Source organism: Erpetoichthys calabaricus, chromosome 15 (assembly GCF_900747795.2).
Source record: "Erpetoichthys calabaricus chromosome 15, fErpCal1.3, whole genome shotgun sequence".
In the NCBI taxonomy this organism is placed as follows: Eukaryota; Metazoa; Chordata; class Cladistia; order Polypteriformes; family Polypteridae; genus Erpetoichthys; species Erpetoichthys calabaricus.
The window spans coordinates 63,745,844-63,765,953 of NC_041408.2; positions in this window are offsets into that span (position 1 = coordinate 63,745,844).

Below are 20,110 nucleotides of genomic sequence, written 5' to 3' on the forward strand. Positions count from 1 at the left end.
TGGATTTAGGTCTTGGGGAAGTATTAGCCCTTGTAGTTTTGCATAGCTGGAAAAACAACAAAATCCTAATACAAGAAATTGTATATGGCAAATAAAGGATTAACATAACAGTCACTCGGTTTATTGACAATTGAACATTGGACTACGGTCTTGGGGTGTGTTGTCCACTTTGAAGTTTTGCATGGTTCGGTTTATTGGTGATAGCACATTGAACTAAGGTCTTCAGGGGTTTGGTCCTTCTTAATTTTTTGCATGGCATGGCTTATTGACAATAGAGCATAAATCAAATAAAAACATCACGGAGAGGCCTTTGAAGTGGGCGTTTGGCTTCTGAATGCCCTATCAGTAGTTTTTCCCCTGCCACAGAAAGAGAGGTCTTCTCAAGATGGGAAAAATGACAGAGAAAGAGACAGCTTGTCTTTGTAAGCTCCTCTTATTGTGCTCTGATGCCGCTGACTCACCAATGAAAGAGATCAGGCACAGAACCCCACCTCAAGTCCGGTTTTGCCCTTGTCAGCATTGTCTCCCATTTCAAAGAAATGCACTAATACAGATTCGGACAGACAAGAAAGTCATAAACTGGCTTGGGTGCCAGAATGCAACTCTGGTCAATTCTAACAAAAGGTGAAAATCTGATCTTATGAGTTGTAAATGTTCTTGAGCAAGAACTGGCTCGTGCAGCTTCTTTACATTTTAAAATTAGATTTTGTTAAACATTTTGTTAATTGGGTGGCACGGTGGCACAGTGGGTAGCACTGCTGCCTTGCAGTTGGGAGACCTGGGGACCCGGGTTCGCTTCCCGGGTCCTCCCTGCGTGGAGTTTGCATGTTCTCTCCGTGTCTGCGTGGGTTTCCTCCGGGCGCTCCAGTTTCCTCCCACAGTCCAAAGACATGCAGGTTAGGTGGATTGGCAATTCTAAATTGTCCCTAGTGTGTGCTTGGTGTGTGCTTGGTGTGTTTGTGTGTGTCCTGCGGTGGGTTGGCACCCTGCCTGGGATTGGTTCCTGCCTTGTGCCCTGTGTTGGCTGGGATTGGCTCCAGCCGACTAATGTGTTCGGATTCAGCGGGTTGGATAATGGATGGATGGATTTTGTTAATTGAATTGAATATCTTAATTGTCATTATGCAAGTACAGTGAAATTGGATGCCATCCTATCAGTGCAAAACAGCAAGAAATTATAACACTACAAAAATTTGTAGTGGAAGTTACATAGATGCATCCATTAATTACTGCTATTTAATGAGACTTTAACACATGCTTTGATTGGCCTTATGAAGACTGACAAAGTACTGATGACACCAAACAGACACTTCCCATAGTGCATCACTTACTGCAACATAATAAGACCTTAGCACAGCTCTCATAGCAATAAGTAACTATCAATGCACTCTCACAAGGCCTTAAATCTCATTAACAAACTTCCTTTAGCTGCCCCAAAATACTTTTTTTTTCAATTGACGCTAAGGCCAAATGTTGCAGATGGAAGAAGCTCCAAATGAAGGCTTCCACATTTTTATCACAAAGTTCATTACAGCATTTCCATTCCAGCTGTTCCTTTTTTAGATATTGAAATCAGCATATGCAACGTTTTGAAGTGTTGTTTTGTTTGCGCTCGATTTTATGCCACTTGTGGAGCTTTGACTAAATGATGCTTTCACTGAACGTTGCTATATCTGTCCTTTTAACTTTGCTCTTAAACATTTAGCATTTTATAGATGCCACTCCTGATGAGACCAGATGGATGGGAAATGGCAGGAATGCGGCAGTTTATTTAAGTAGGCGAAGAACGGTCATTATGGCACACAAGTGCTCCCACTCAGCAAAGCAGAGTTCACCAGAGGAACGCTATGTTTGCATTTCAGCTCGGATTTTGCTCAAATACACAAAAAAGGAGATTTAGGAAAGCCGTCATGTATGCTCAGCAGTCAGATTTGTGAATCTTATTTTTCCCTATAATCCAATTTCAGGCGATCAAATTTGCAGGACATGAACTATGCAATTCAGGTCATTTTCCAATGCGATTTTTCTGCCTTTCAAACTTTGATAGGATCTTGCGTGCCTTTTCATAGGAGTCGAGTGTGATAAAATTACAAAAGCCACCATGGTCAGGAGCGCTAGGGAAAGGGGAGCCTTGCAGGCGCTGTTTCTCATTTTAATGCTGCCATCCTTTGCATTTCTCTTGCACCAACTTTTTTCATTTTCTGCTGTTTGTACTTTGGGTCCACCATACTTTGGTTACTTGGGAAAGATGCATCAAACTCCCTACTCTGCTGAGATATCACACAATTGCAGGGACGGTAGCAACAGATATCACATAGTTCAAAAATAAAGTTCATGTCTTGTTGGCTGCTAATGCCAGATTAGCAGGGCCGGCTCTGCCATATGGATAAACTAGGTGGTCACCTAGGGAAGCAGATTTTTTTTTAGCCATCACAGACACAGCACATACCAACACTCACAGTTGAAAGTCAAGGCCCCTGTCTGTTTTAAATCCCACTTGAAACTTTTAGCTAAAGTAAAGGCTTTTCTTTCTTTTAGTAATCTTGAAAAGGCCATCAATGCTTTTATAACATCGTGGACTATTGCAATCCTTTGTATGTAGGTATTGATCAGACCTTGTTATGATGTCTACAACTAGTCCAGAATGCTGTTGCGCGCTTATTGACCATACTGCCCTCACTCCATTGACTTCCAGTCCACCTCAGAATTGATTTTAAAATTCTATCACTTGTTTTTTACATGTTTGAATAGAACAGTCCCTCTCGAAACTACTTCACTTGTATGTGCCAACAAGGGCACTGTGGTCTCTTAGCCAGATGCTTTTAGTTGTGCTGAGGTTGAGGTGGAAGCAAAGGTGGGAATTGGGCGTTTGTGGTGGCTGCTCCTTTTCTGTGGAATGACATGCCTTATCATTTTAGATCTGCTCCAGCACTGGCCATTTTTAAGTCATCATGTAAAGTCTTATCTCTTCTCGCTGGCATTTGACCCTGCAAGAGGTTGACATTATGTTTGTATATGTTGGCTCATGTACGTTCATAATTATAAAGATGTATGCATGGGTGTTGTTTTTTTATTTAATATTTGGTTATATTTGCTGTTCTGTGATGTATATATACCGGTATATAATTTAACTGATTCTTTTATCTTTTAACCTTTTCTGTACAGTACTTTGGTTCAGTTTTGGCCGTAATAAATGTGCTTGATAAATAAAGTTTGACTTGACTTGAGTTGACTTGACTGCTTGTGGTGTTTGGGTAATCTTCAGCTCTTCATTACAACTGAACTAGTCAAAGCCCTGTGGTAAGGCCATGCCGTAGGGCTAAGATGGACCCCCAGGACTGTGTGATTGGGTGTTAGTTTGATGACAGAGGAAGGAAAAAAAGACATTGTACTTAACTAAATGGAAGGTGGAGATAGATAGATAGATAGATAGATAGATAGATAGATAGATAGATAGATAGATAGATAGATAGATAGATAGATAGATAGATAGATAGATAGATAGATAGATAGATAGATAGATAGATAGATAGATAGATAGATAGGTGTGAGGTGTCCTTCTTCTTTATGCTGCCTCCACAGCACACCACCGCGTAGAAAAGGGCACTCGCCACAACCGTCTGATAGAACATCTGCAGCATCTTATTGCAGATGTTGAAGGACGCCAGCCTCCTAAGGAAGTATAGTCGGCTCTGTCCGTTCTTACACAGAGCATCAGTATTGACAGTCCAGTCCAATTTATCATCCAGCTGCACTCCCAGGTATTTATAGGCATTGTACTTAACTAAATGGAAGGTGGAGATAGATAGATAGATAGATAGATAGATAGATAGATAGATAGATAGATAGATAGATAGATAGATAGATAGATAGATAGATAGATAGATAGATAGATAGATAGATAGATAGATAGATAGATAGATAGATAGATAGATAGATAGATAGATAGATAAAACTTTATGTGTCCCCATGTATGGTGCAGTGTGGGATACCTGGCTGGATGAGTGCAGCGTGTTGGTGCCAGTGTTAGAGGCTAGATCTCTGTACAAGAGGTGAAGGTGGTGGATGAGTGTGTTTGAGCATGAGTAGCCTATCCTTGGGAGATATTGTTGCCCTGGTGGTGCTCCATTGCCTGTAGAAAGAGAGTGATGGGTGAGGTACTAGGTATCGAGAAACCATGCGAAGGCCTGGAGAGAGTTCATGGAGAGGAGATTGGGCCGTGAATTTGTTCTGCGTGAGTGCATGCGCATGTGGGAGGATTCATGACCACACTGATATAGGATAAAGGTGATTAAATGAGGATTCTGTGAAAAAATGGCTCCTTAAAAGCAACTGAGTGGTCAAATTATTCTATCAAATGCTAGAAGGGAGGGTAAAATGCTGTCTCTCGACTACAAAATAAAAATCTTCAATTTTTAGAAAAGTGTCATGTAGCTTGCTGAAGCCATTATTCCATAAACAATACAGTATAACAACTATTTACATAGTATTTGCATTGATTTAGGTATTATAAGTCATCTAGAGATGATTGAAAGTTCATAGGAGGATGTGTGCCATTTTGTATAAGGGACTTGAGAATCCACAGGTATTGGTGTCTGCAGGGGGATCCTGGACTCAAGCCTAAGGTCACTTTGGGCAATACCAAGCATCTGTTGAAATGATGTAAAGCACATAACCATTGGACCCTGCACTCTGGAGTGATAAATCACGCTTCACTATCTGGCAGTCTGATGGATGAATCTGACTCTGGTAGATGCCAGGAGAGTGCTTCCTTCTGGATGGCACAGTGTACAGTTTGGTGCAGGAGGTATAAAGGCCTGGGGCTGTTTTTCAGGTTTTTGGGCTAGGCCCCTTGGTTACCATGAAAGGTGCTGTTACTATTGCAGCCTACAAAGACATTTTAGATGATTGTGTGCTTCAAACTTTGTGGCAACAGTTTGGTCAGAAAGGCCCTTTTCTGTACCAGCATGACTGTGCCCCTGTATACAAAGCCAGGTCCATAAAGTCATGGAGTAACTCGAGCTTCCTTCACAGAGCCCTGACCTCAACCCTACTGAACACCTTTGGGATGAATTAGAATGCTGATTGTGAACCAGGTCTTTTCATCCAACATCAGTACCTGACCTCACAAATGCTCCTTTGGCCGAATAGGCCCAAATCCCCACAGATATACTCCAACATCTCGTGGAAAGCCTTCCCAGAAAAGTAGAGGCTGTTATAGCTGCAAAAAAGAGTCTAACTCCAGATTAATGCCCATAGTTTTGTAATGCGATGTCAGACAAGCTCATGTCTGAAAACGTTTGGCCATATACTATACTTACCAAACCACTCAGCAAATCTATTGCGTAAAGGAATAGATCAATAAGACAAATTTAGAAAGTAGATGGAGCAACACTTAAACAACATGGTGTTTTGTAGTTCAAATGTGTTATGTTTGGGCACCGCTGCCGCATGGATCCAGCATTCTGCATTTGAATCTTGCACCTAAACATTGTCTATGTAATGTCTACGTGTTCATCTCCGATGTCTGCATGTCTTTCTCTCATATCCCCAGAGACATGCATGTTAAGGTTAATTGGAGAATCTAAGTTGGATCCATCTGTAAGTGGGCCCTGATGTCCTCTACACCATTGTTTCCTAGTGTTTGAAAATGTTGCTGAAATAAACTGGAGTTTTTCAATTCTGAAATGTTATGTTAGGTTAGGTTAGTTACATCACACATTGCGTTTTCTAATTAGTACTGTACTGTGCTTCAAGCTAGTCCAATAAGAATTGGTCAATATACAAATGAATTTAATTGAATGCCATCATCTATATGCTACACTGATCCCTCTCCCACTTGGACAGAGGCAGTGGTGCTGTAAGAATTATGTTTCTGGACTTCTCTAGCGCCTTCAACACCATCCAACCTCTGCTCCTTAGGGACAAGCTGACAGAGATGGGAGTAGATTCATACCTGGTGGCATGGATCTTGGACTGTCTTACAGACAGACCTCAGTATGTGCGTCTCAGGAACTGCAGGTCTGACATTGTGGTCAGCAACACAGGAGCACCGCAGGGGACTGTACTTTCTCCAGTCATGTTCAGCCTATATACATCGGACTTCCAATACAACTCGGAGTTCTGCCATGTGCAAAAGTTTGCTGATGACACTGCTATCGTGGGCTGCATCAGGAGTGGGCAGGAGAAGGAGTTTAGGGACCTAATCAAGGACTTTGTTAAATGGTGTGACTCAAACCACCTACACCTGAACACCAGCAAAACCAAGTAGCTGGTGGTGGATTTTAGGAGGCCCAGGCCCCTCATGGACCCCGTGATCATCAGAGGTGACTGTGTGCAGAGGGTGCAAACCTATAAATACCTGGGAGTGCAGCTGGATGATAAATTAGACTGGACTGCCAATACTGATGCTCTCTGTAAGAACGGACAAAGCCAACTATACTTCCTTAGGAGGCTGGCATCCTTCAACATCTGCAATAAGATGCTGCAGATGTTCTATCAGACGGTTGTGGCGAGTGCCCTTTTCTACGCGGTGGTGTGCTGTGGAGGCAGCATAAAGAAGAAGGACACCTCACGCCTATCTATCTATCTATCTATCTATCTATCTATCTATCTATCTATCTATCTATCTATCTATCTATCTATCTATCTATCTATCTATCTATCTATCTATCTATCTATCTATCTATCTATCTATCTATCTATCTATCTATCTATCTTAAGGAAATCTAGAGTAATATCAACACTTTAAGACTTTAATCATATAGTAAAAAAGTTCTAATCATGTTACCTTTGTCCAGTTCCTGCACTCTTTTATTTGTTTGCCTGGCTATATTCTTTGCAACCTGTAATTCATCAAACACAAATTCCCTTTCCATGTACGAAAATGAATCTGGGTGGCTTCCAAATTACCATTTCCTTCCAAAGCGATGCTTCATCCAAGTTATTGTCATACAAAGAACTTGTCTCTTGGATTCACTGACAGCCAAGATTTGTCATGGAGAGGAGCCACTGACATGTCATAAACAATTCCATGTTTTCCCTAAGCCATCCTTGGCTTAATTTTGTCTTAACCCACGGGTAACTTTCCAGCAACACCAACAAGATGACACATTGAAGATTTTTCATTAATTTGCACTAAATTTGTCATTGCAAGACGGTTCCCAGTCTGATCGGGATGAGTTAACAGTGGCACTCTGATCCCCATGCTGTTCTTTTTGATTACCAGTGTGCTCACGTAGACATACCAAGCCACATTCTTTAAACTCAGCTTTACAACTAGACTGTGATGTCCCCAGGGCAATAATTATTTCTTTATTGATATGAGTGTCAGAGACTCATTTAAACAGTAGAGGCTATGAAACTGCAGTTACACGTTATGGTACTAGAATACAGGATTTATTGTCAGGTGATCTATCCGCTTGACCAGGGGCTCTAATTCACTTTTCGAGTGAGCCTAGAGAAACCTGCCCACCTTTAAATGGCTCCAGTCTAACTGAAAAACCTGAGACAATTTAACACTTTGTCATGGCTGTTTATTTTAATTGATTGCAATCTTAAACTACGCATTCCAATAATATATGTTTATGGATCTTAGAAAACATATTAAATGTTTTCCCTGTCTTTGTATAATTATATTACCCTTTTTATATCTGTGATTAGCTGTGCAATTTATAACAAAAGTCAGTACAAACATGTTTGACCCATTTGCTTGCTATGCGTATTTTGTTCCACCATAAATTTTTTTCATTTGTTTTGCATTTTAATGAAAAATTAAAATACTAAAACAATATAATAAAACTTTCACGTTTATGTCTCGAGGGATATTTTAAAAGAGGCACTGAGGTCAGTTTAAATTAGCAGCATATTATTAAATTGATCTTACATTTACATTCATTGGTTTAGAAGACACTTTTATCTAAAGCAACTTACAAAAGGGGGCAACATAGTAGAGTAAATATCACTCTGGGGGACTGTTTGGGGACAAGTGTTACAGGACAAGTTAACAAAATTGATCATCACAAGTGAAGAGCTCAGAACAAGATCCAAGTAAGTTAGGGCCTAATAACTAATATCAGTTAGACAGAAATTCACCAAACAAGAGGGTCTTCAGACACCATTTAACCACTTCGAGTGAGTCAGAATTTTAAATGGAGGTGGGCAGCTCTTTCCACGAGTCTGGATTGAGATTTCATACCACGCAGAGTTGGCATCACTAGCAGACCTGAGTGATCAAGAAGGAGCACAGGACCTCACGACTGTCTCCAAATATATAGTGTGGATGGTTAGAAGGACAGTCGAGGACGTCAAGGAAATGTTGCAGTGCCAGCTGGCTCACTCACCCAGTTTAATCCTAACTTAAATATTATTAAAGAAAACTGGTGCTCAATGGAGCAAAAACTAACAAAAATAACTGTATGATGCAATTTTCTCGTCTCTTGTAATCCAACAGCTTGGTAGAGTGGGTCTTTTCCAGGAACTCTGTTTTGGTTGCAGTTCAGTTCCTGATTGAGACAACTCTCTCTGTGGCATCCAGTCTTTTATATTGATCTACCCAGAAGGGACGGAGTCAGTTGCCCTCAGTGGGCATCTTGTCTCCACTGCAGGTAAAACAAGAGACAATACAGTTGGTAACAGCATCCCCTCTCTCCCTGGGTTGGTATCGCTTACCTCAGACAGGCCCGGAAGATGCGTGACAATAGGTCCTGATCCATTGACTACTCTGCAGGCAAGCATTAAGGACCTGATGTTAATACAATGGGAAGCCAATAGAGTGCTCTGAAAAGAGAAGTGACATGTGCAACACCAGACGTACTGCTGCATTTTGAGTCATTTCCAGTAGCTTGGTGACACATATCGGCACTCCTGCAGCAGGGGGTTGCAGTGGTCCAGATGAGACAAGGTCAAAGCCTGGACCAGGAGTTGTGCTGCATTCTCTATCACATACCTGTACAGTCTGAGCTTGTGGATATCTTATAACAACACAACATTCTTACACTTGTTGAGTGCCCTTGAGGGTGCCAGTCCACTGTGCGGCTCATTCACACACAAGAATTACTTAATAGTTCCACTTAACCTGTCACACGTATCTTTGCCATGGCTGCTTTTGTTTCCTGCCTTGCAGAAGATGCTGCCGAAGTTCCAGCTTCCAACAATAATGATCTTTCTTGGTTTGGAAGTATTTTTACTTTACTCTTATTTATTGTTTATGTTCTTCATGTTGGCATCTTGATGATTTCATTTGCATTACGTTGTGCTTTGCATTTAAAGATGCTTTACTGTCTGTTTTGCCATGGAAGGGTATGATGGTGACCCTATCCTTACCTTAGGGCCTTCTTTATAGACTTGAGAATTGTATTTCTTTACCACTTGCTCTGTTAAGTCACACTTGCATAGCCTGTTGTGTTTGCAGTCTGCAGCTCCACCTGTGGCCACCATCAGGTTGACCTTCACTTGTGGTCACCGTCAGGATTGCATCTGTGGTTAAGAGACATTGTCTCTTCTCATATCTCTAGACTCCAGAAGGTTTAATAAAAAGAGTTCAATTAAAAAGTTTAATTACTTAATATAGAATAACATTCTCTTAATTACAGTACTTAAGTGTGCCAAAAGCAGAAGCAAAGCAAGTGGATGTAACAATACAACCTGGAGGAAGAACAGCCATTTTTGCTAGAAAGTCCGGGCATCCATTAGGCCTTGATACTCTATCAGATGGCTCTTTCATTCTGGTACTGTGCTTCTGAGCTGATAGATTTATAATATGGTGTGTTCTCTGGATGTTGATTAAAGGACACAGAAATAAGCAACTGCTGGTGCCACCCACATTTATGCTGGCCTTGCTCTTCCTTACTCTACCCCTTAGAGTGATGAGATGCCTTAGTTTTGGGGCCAACTCCCTTTCTGTGCTCTGGCCATATGATACTGGATCAGTCCTGGCTAGGCACAACCTATGTTCTAGAACCTTCCACCAATCATTGTCCTACCTGTGTCTGTAAGCTGAGTAAAACATTTCTCTTCTCCTTACGGCACCCATCATGTGGTTGATGTGTCAACTTTGATGACCCAAGTTCCTCTTTACAGCTGGTTCTGACTTGCTATGTGGTGAGTAGAGCAAGCAAGCAAGTTCTGATTATAAACTGACCAAGTACAGTGGAGAGTTTTCTTTGAACCTTAGTTTTGCTCTGTACATGCTTTATTGACTGCAACAACTTTTGCCTTTTATGTGTCTTCGTGATCCACAATCGCCGCAGATCATCATCCTGGGGGATCTATTGTGCAACTGATACCAATTGTTGTCCAGGGAAAGTAGGTTCCCCTTGGACAATCTCTGACGCCGTTATCAGGGGGGATTGATTTCACTTTGCAAGAGAAGACTAATTGTATTGATTTCCGCAAACTCTTTGCAACCCTTGCCATTGTAACTTAGCACAACTCAACTTCAGATATTCACACGACCCATAATGGGTCCCGACGCATAGTTTAAGAAACACTGACCTATAAGAATATCAGTAAGTTATCTCATTACAATATGAAATCTAATGCATCTAACAATGGTTAAATAGTTCCACTCAAAGTCCAAATGAGCATCCTGATCACACCCTCATTGTAAAGTTGTTCCTCATACGTCTAGTAAAGATGTGTGATACCCCATGTTATTTAAGACCAGTTGCTAAATTGTCCTCCGTGTGTGTATGTGTGTTCACATTGTGATGGACTGGCGTCCTGTCCTATCTTGCCTTGATGATTGCTGGGAAAGGCTACAGCTGCCCCTCCACCATGCCCTGGATAAATGGCTTAAAAAAACGGATGGATGAATAAGTGGATGGATGGATGGGTTGTTTTAATTCATCTAAAGAGACTTTTTGTGAAAGCTAATGATGCATAAATTTTGATGAAGAATTACAGGCCTCCTGCCTACGATTTCCTTGTCTTGTCCTGTTACAAACATTTACCAATTGATCACTCTGTGACTATTTTAACATACGGTTATGATATCCAGATCATTGCTGTTAAGTTCTGACATTTGGCAAAGTAAAAGAAATAACACTTCTTGAAAAATGTCTTCACTGGTCACAACCTCAACTCTGATGTGGATTAGGTAGGTTTGAGAATCATATGTTACAGTGCCTATAAAAAATATTCACCCCCTTCGGAGTTTTCACATTATTGTTATACAACATTGAATTACAATTAATTTTATTTGGCTTTTTCAACACTGATTAGCAGAAAAAGACATTTTAATGTCAAAGTGAAAACAGAGGTGACCTAAATTACCAGCACATAAAATAACCGATTCCATAAGTATTCACCCCTTTTAATATGACACACCTAAATCATCACCGGTGCAGCCAACTGGCTTTAGAAGTCACCTGATTAGTTCAATGGAGACCACCTGTCTGAGCTTTCAGTTGATTGTATAAATGCAACATAACTGGAAGGTCCAGCTTGAGGTGTGTGGTGTGTGATTATCACTGCCTAATTTAAACAATGAAGACAGAAGAACACTCCAAGGAACACCATTAAAAGCACAAGTCAGTGGATGGAGACAAGAAAAGTCCACTTAAACCAATCACCAAGAAATAGAAAGAGTGTAGTACAGCTGTAGATCTGCCCGCAGCAGGCCATCCATAAAAAACGCCTGATTGAGCAAGAAGAAAACTAATGAGGGAGGCCACCGGAAGACCTGGGAGAACTCTGAAGAAGTTACCAGCTACAGTGAATAAAACTGGAGAGACTGTGCAGACAACAACCGTTGGACTGGTGTGTCACCAGTCACGGCTTTATGAGTGAGAAAGAGAAAAAAATAAACATGTGACATCTTGTCTAGAATTAGCCAGAAGGCACATGGTAGACTCTGAGGTCAGCTGGAAGAAGGTTAGATGGTCTGAAGAGAGCAAAATGCAGCTTTTCAACTTTTGGACTAAACTCCAAACACATCATCAGAAACACATCATCCCAGCTATGGAGAATGCTGGTGGCAGCATCGCACTTTTGGGATGCTTCTCTGTAGCAAGCCCTGGAGGTGTGAGATGAGGAGACCTGGATGTGGTGGAGAATGAGGGGAGAAATGGCTGGCTGCGGGAGCTTTAGCAATAGCAACTGTGCTAACAGTAGTCTAGCACTTTCTTATCATGCTTTGTTTTTTTGTTTAACTGGCACATTGGTAGATGGACAACCTGGTGTACCAATTTTGCATTTTATAATTTCTTATTTTTGTTCAAGAAAGAGCGTTGTGCTTTTGTCTATAAGTTAGTACAAGTGGGGTGTTGTTTAGGATGTTGTCGTGTTACCACCTCAAGTAGATGCAGAAGTTGAAGCCTGTTTTGGGATAAAAGCTAATGAGATCTGCCATCTCGTCACCTCAGGATGGTGCAGAAAGTCAGGGCTCCTCAGTCACAGTCCTGGAGGACCGCAGTGTTTGCAGCTTTTTGTCCTAAGAAGGCAGTCCTTGCCGATAATGATTTATAATGCGGCCTCTTATTCTGCTATGCCACTATAGATCTTCCTTTTCCAAGAACATTATATAAATGTTTTGTGGCTCTGAGGAGATTTGTACTTCCTGGTCCTTCTCTTTTTTCTCTTTTTTTATATTTTATTAAACAGATTCTTCCTCACACACATGCAAATCTTGAACCAAGTGAGCTGGAGAGCTGCAGGTTCCTTTGTAATTTGAATCTCACCATTAAATTGTTACAAAAAAACAGAAGTAAGATCAGCAATGAAGGGTTCTGAAGGATAACAAGTGAGCAAACTTAAAATAAACCCAAAAAGGACTTTGCTTTAGCAGCAATAAATGGCTTTTAATTAAGAAATTGACTAAAGTGAGAACTGGCAGTCCCTGTGACCCTCCCGGACACAGATTAAGGACCACTGCAGTAGACAAACACTTGCGCAGCTGTGCGGCAGCCGGCCCTGAGAGCTTCACTTCAAATGTCTGCAGCAGAGAACTGCCAAGAGTTTTATTTTTGCCAAGCAATGTCTGGTCTGAGCAGAACTGATTCATGGTATAGGCAAATGAATCAAAAGAAGATAAAGTCTATTCAATATCTGCCGATGCCAAATGGAAGGGCGACTTGTTTGATACCATATATACTTGCTGACAAAAAAAAGCATTGAATCTGGAGTAAGTACTCTGCATGTGAACCAACATTTAGGACTGATGATACTTATGGCACAGAGCAAAAGAAGAACTCACAGGCCCAGGCAAGGCGCTATATGTGCAGTCTAAAAGGTGACCAACAATAACGAAACCTTCACAGATGGTGATAAAAACATTGTGGTTGTGACATGAGATCATTAGGTGCCAAATGGGGTCCTTTGGTACGTCCAATCAACCACTGAGCAGCCTAAGGAGGGTGCTGAGCAGACCGTTGTTGTGGACCCCAAATGTCAAACAAATTCTGTATTGGAGACAGGCCAGGCAGTTGTGTTGACATCATGGGGAGAGTTTCTAAGAGATGGCAGCCATGTATGGACAGGGACTATCCAGTGGGAAGACAACACTCAGTGTGCATTAAGGAATTGTACACGCTGGAATTAAGCAACAAATGGGTGCCGTCGCTGCAGTACTATGGGTTTTGTGGCATACTGCAGGGTTCTCAAATTCCGGGCCTGGAGGGCCACAGTGGCTGAAGGTTTTCATTGTAACCCTTTTCTTACTTAGTGTTAACTGTTTTTGCTGCTAATCAACTTCTTTTGAATTAATGTTAATTGATTTGTTCTTGAAGACTCAGACCCTTTCATTGTTTCCTTTTCCATAATTAGCTGCCAAACAATAATGAGATGCAAAATGGACCAAAACAGGACCAGCAAACTATGTCCTTCGTACAATATCTGAAAATAAAGAAAGATGAGGTCTCAGGAATGCTGATCTACTTCAGGTCCCCAAAATATTTTAACAGTGCTCTTAGAAAAGAGAAAATCAACAATTTCAGAAATGCACGCTATTGCACAATAAAAACAGCAACAAGCCATGGAATTAAAGAACGGGTTTAATTAACAACAAGAATCAGTGCTGGTTCGAATCCCCGTCACTGCCAAAAAGGCCACTGCTCTGCTGGGCCCTTGAGCAAGGCCCTTAACCTGTAATTGCTCCAGGGGCGCTGTACAATGGCTGACCCTGCGCTCTGACCCCAAGGGGTATGCGAAAACTACCAAATTCCTAATACAAGAAATTGTATAAGGCGAAATAAAGAACAAAAAAAACAAAAAAAAACAAAACTGGTTGAAATGAAATTGGGTTGAGTTTGAGGCCCTGACTTAGTTGGTCTTCTGTTGGCTCACTCACTTCACATTTCATTTCTGCTTGGATGCCATTTTAGGAAAGAAATAGATTCAGATTCAGAGGAAAGGTGAAGAAATTCAGGGGAACAAATCTTAAAAAACAAGTCAATTAAAATGAAAGGAAAAGGAGTTCATTAGCAGCAAAAACAGATCACTACTTAAGAAAAGGGTTAGAATGAAAACCTGCAGCCACTGGGGCCCTCCAGGACCGGAGTTTGAGAAGCCTGCTGTAGTGTCAAGCAAGTCAGATCTTTTCATTTACTGGTCAGTCTGTATTCCCAGCCTTGCTCACAATCATTAAATTTGACTAGTGACCAAAAGAAAGAGAACAAGACACCGAAATTAGATTTCTGCACAGGGCTGCTGGGCTCCCTCTTTGGCAAATGGTTACAAGCTCAGCAATTCAGAAGAGCCCAGCTAAGATAGTCTGAGCTTGTCATTAAGATACCCCCGAATGATCGTAAATGGTGGACGTGTATAGCAGAACAATGCTGGGATTCTGCCTCCCTCTGGAACAGCCTAGGAAACTTGAATATATTCTTGAGAATAGACTGGCCTGGTCTGCTGCAACTACAATCCTCATCAAGAAAAGCAGGAGTGGTGGCTCTGTAGCTAAGGGTCTGCGCTGATATCTGGAAGGTTGTCAGTTCAAATCCTGTTACTACCAGAGGGGATCCTACTCCACTGGGCCCTCGAGCAACTCTGAGCATTATAAGAGTCTTTTTAAAATGCAATTAAGGACCACTGCAGTAGACAAACACTTGCGCTGCAAAGTGAATGTCTTTACTTCATGAAGGAATGGTAACCCAAAGCTAGGATTCAGGGTTTGCCTTTTCAGTCATTCATATTTCCAGTCTGCATTCTCTATAGATGAGGGGTAATTACGGTCAGATATTTTGGGGCCAACAAAATTCAGGGGAGCAGGCACTGATTATAAGGGCCAGAGCCCTTTGGCCCCTCAAATACTTTTGTCAAGTGGTCATAATGTCGTAATCCAACCAAAGTTGTACCTGAAACAGCCTGTGAGTAAGTGCAGCAGCACAAGCCCATTCTCTAAATATGATGTCCTCCTGTGGCACTCATGAATTTAACAGATACGCAAGCTGTGACCACCAGGGGGCAATGCAGCACCCCAAACCCCAGACACACATCCCAGATATAAACAACAGATTTATTAATAATAAAACTTTACACAAAGGCTTCAAAATTAGCATATACAGTACATAACACAATTCTTCTTCTCTCTTTTGTCCTCTGTCTTCTCCTCCACACCTCCCAGGCGAGCGTTGTCTGTCCTCCGTACCCAACTCCCACTTGCCTGGATGAGTTTGAGTGGCTCCTTTTATTTTGGACCCAGGAGTAATTCCAGTAACAGGGCATAGCCCGATGGAAGTACTTACAGGTCAATCAGAAGTCCCATAGAGAGCGTAACTTCCTTTAGCACTCTCTGGCAGCACCCACAGACCCCATTCACAGATCTGAATGGTTCCCAAAGCCCAGAGATGCTGCCATCTAGTGGGTCAGGGGAGCATATAGCTATAAGCTTCCCCCCATCTCTCTAGTACATTCCTGTATCAGCGTATGCTCCCAACAAGACTGGCCTCTCAGCCGGATAAGGGAATGGGACTAATCTTGGCTCGGGACGCCAGCCCATGCATGCTGTCCTTAAGAAAACCCAATTTTTTGCATGGCCATGCTGATGTTCTCAGATGGTTTTTATGTAAACTGGAATGCTGCTAATAGGCATACGTTTTATCATTGTATAATATGTATAACGCAGAGTATGGAGAACGTGCATGCCATATTCAGTGTAATCAGCTAATTGCCTTGGATCAATGAGGTGACCAAGGAACATTTCAAATTGTAACAGATTGTTGAAGAATTTGTAACAATCAACTGTTCCCTAGTTGAGTTACTAACATACCAAGGTTGAATTCTAGAATGTTCAAAAAACTCTACCTCTTTAATTTACGGTGTGAAACAACAAAAATATATTTAGAATTCTAGTATGCATGCACCAATAACTACAAACACTGGGACATACATATCTATGGATACAGAAGTACAAGGTTTAAACAAAATTAAGTAAAATGATTCTTATTTTCTACTTTTCCACTAACCAAAGGAATAGTCTTCATCTTCATTACAAAACTGGACTGATCCCACCCATTCCTTGTGGACCTTCTTAACTCCATCCAATGCTGGTTGTTTTTTTTTTTTATCTTTGTCTAGAGTTAGGGAACATCCAGTAAGTGTAATCCGTTATATTAGTTATCTGGAAGCTTATCCATTCCACCTAGAACTCCACAACTAGTTTGTAATACTTTGTAGTCCTTTGTAATCCTCACGACTAGTCCCAGCAGCCTATTTTGCAAACCTGTCTTCCCCAAGATGGAGGATCTCCTCTCTCTTCCTTCTTTTCCAGTTTTTCTTTTTTTTCTTCTCCCTTTCTCAAGATGATGAGCTTCCTGTTATAGTTTCCATCAACATAAAAGTTCTTCCTGTGTTCACCTTATCTCTGGTAGTCTTTTCAAACTACAAGTTCAGCACAGAATTGGAGTTTCAGTAACCTCCCAATCCTTTCCAAGTGTTAAATTCTGGCTCACTGTGCCTTTGTTACAAATTATTGCTATATATCTATATAATAAAACACTAATGTCTGTATGTGTGTGTCCAGTCCTTCCAAGCAATCTGATTGGTTAACTTTGCTGTGGTTGCTCAGTCAAATGTGATCAAGACAGGAAGCGTCAGGAAAGGGAGGCTGACACACATGATTTTACAGAGGAAAGACATAGGAGGAACGCTGAGAATCGCCTTCAAAGACAGGACGTGCTTGCAAGAATATTAATGATGTTTTCATAGAAAGTAATGAGGACCCATTTACAATTGGTGGTAGTGAAAAAGCGGACAGGAGGCAAGCAATGTGTCTCAAAATGACAGAGTCTGAGAAGCAGGCGATCAAGAGAAACTCAGACACACATGGATACTGTGGAAAGACAGAATGAATGCTGAGGGTAAACGAAAGGCAACAGATATCAGATATTACATATTTTTAAATGTATTCTATTGGTTATCTTCAACAGGTAACATAGCTAGTTCTTAATAAAAATGAAGTAATTAATTGCATTGTATAGATTTTTATTTTAATTAAAAACTTCTAAAAAATTAATTTTATTAATGTTTTTCTCACAAAAAAAATATTGATCAGAAGATTGGAACCTCTAGAGAGTCCAGCCCCTCTCAAGGAGATTGGTTCCAGAGTCCAAGCTGTGCGTCGAGGTGAGCCCAACTATATCTAGCCATATTTATGCCTGTCAGAATTAGCTTCAACTCCCACCTCCGGCAGAACTTCGACCACGTCCCGAGGGAGGTGGGGGACATTGAGTCCGAATGGGCCATGTTCCGTGCCTCTGTTGTTGAGGCGGCTGACCGGAGCTGTGGCTGTAAGGTGGTCGGTGCCTGTCGTGGCGGCAATCCCTGAACCCGTTGGTGGACACCGGAGGTGAGGGATGCTGTCAAGCTGAAGAAGGAGTCCTACCGGTCCCTTTTGTCCTGTGGGACTCTAGAGGCAGCTAATAGGTACCGGCAGGCCAAGCGGAATGCAGTTTCGGTGGTTGCTGAGGCAAAAACTCGGGCATGGGAGGAGTTTGGGGAGGCCATGGAGAACGACTTTCGGACGGCTTCGAGGAGATTCTGGTCCACTGTCCGGCGTCTCAGGAGGGGGAAGCAGTGCAGTGCCAACACTGTATATGGTGGGGATGGTGCGTTGCTGACCTTGACTCGGGACGTTGTGGGTCGGTGGGGGGAGTACTTCGAAGACCTCTTCAATCCCAATAACATGCCTTCCAATGAGGAAGCAGAGCCTGGGGACTCGGAGGTGGGCTCCCCCATCTCTGGGACTGAGGTCACCGAGGTGGTCAAAAAACTCCTTGGTGGCAGGGCCCTGGGGGTGGATGAGATACGCCCGGAGTTCCTCAAGGCTCTGGATGTTGTAGGGCTGTCTTGGTTGACACGTCTCTGCAACATCGCATGGACATCAGGGACAGTGCCTCTGGATTGGCAGACCGGGGTGGTGGTCCCCCTGTTTAAGAAGGGGGACCGGAGGGTGTGTTCCAACTACAGAGGGATCACACTCCTCAGCCTCCCTGGAAAAGTCTATTCGGGGGTTCTGGAGAGGAGGGTCAGTCGGATAGTCGAACCTCGGATTCAGGAGGAGCAGTGTGGTTTTCGTCCTGGTCGTGGAACAGTGGACCAGCTCTACACCCTTAGCAGAGTCCTGGAGGGTGCATGGGAGTTCGCCCAACCAGTCTACATGTGTTTTGTGGACTTGGAAAAGGTGTTCGACTGTGTTTCTCGGGGAATCCTGTGGGGAGTGCTCCGGTAGTATGGAGTACCGGACCCCCTGATAAGGCTGTTCGGTCCCTGTACGATCGGTGCCAGAGCTTGGTCCGCATTGCCGGCAGTAAGTCGAACCCGTTTCCAGTGAGAGTTGGACTCCGCCAGGGCTGCCCTTTGTCACTGATTCTGTTCATAACTTTTATGGACAGAATTTTTAGGCGCAGCCAGGGTGTTGAGGGGGTCCGGTTTGGTGGACTCAGGATTGGGTCACTGCTTTTTGCAGATGATGTTGTCCTGTTTGCTTCATCAGGCCGTGATCTTCAGCTCTCTCTGGATCGGTTCGCAGCTGAGTGTGAAGCGGCTGGGATGGGAATCAGCACCTCCAAATCCGAGACCATGGTCCTCAGCCGGAGAAGGGTGGAGTGCCCTCTCAGGGTTGGTAGCGAGATACTGCCTCAAGTGGAGGAGTTCAAGTATCTCGGGGTCTTGTTCAAGAGTGAGGGAAGAATGGAGTGTGAGATCAACAGGCAGATCGGTGCGACTTCCGCAGTGATGCGGGCTCTGCATCGGTCTGTCGTGGTGAAAAAGGAGCTGAGCCATAAGGCAAAGCTCTCAATTTACCGGTCGATCTATGTTCCTACCCTCACCTATGGTCATGAGTATGGGTAGTGACCGAAAGAACGAGATCGCGAATACAAGCGGCTGAAATGAGTTTCCTCCGCAGGGTGTCTGGGCTTTCCCTTAAAGATAGGGTGAGAAACTCAGTCATCCGGGAGGGGCTCAGAGTAGAGCTGCTGCTCCTCCGCATCAAGAGGAGTCAGATGAGGTGGCTCGGGCATCTGATCAGGATGCCTCCTGGACGCCTCCCTGGTGAGGTGTTCCGGGCACGTCCAACCGGGAGGAGGCCCCGGAGAAGACCCAGGACACGCTGGAGGGACTACGTCTCCTGGCTGGCCTGGGAATGCCTCGGGATTCTCCCGGAAGAGCTAGAAGAAGTGGCCGGGGAGAGGGAAGTCTGGGCATCTCTGCTCAAGCTGCTGCCCCCGCGACCCGACCTCAGATAAGCGGAAGAGAATGGATGGATGGATAGATTGGAACCTTCTTCCTGGTACTTAGGGCAGCCTCCTCTGAATAGCAGCTGTGAGTTACTGTATATCTCAGCCAGGGTTAGGGTTAAAAATGTATGTTTTATGTTTCTTTTCTTTATTCTTGATTCTTTTATTTAAGTTGATTATCCTTCGTTTCGATTTTGTCTATGCATGTAAGTTGCCTTTGTTATGTTCCATGTGTTTTGTGGGTGGTTCCCCAAGAGGCAGGGCCACCTGCCAATCACCACCAGGAACTGCCTCCCTGCCCACCCTATAACATGTGGAGGCTCTTCCACAGTTCCTGGCGGTTCATTTGCAATGTGCTATGGAGTTAAGGAGTTTGGTTGAGTTCTACTGTGCTTTGTGAGTTTTGTCTGGATTGCTGGTCATTTTCTCCGATT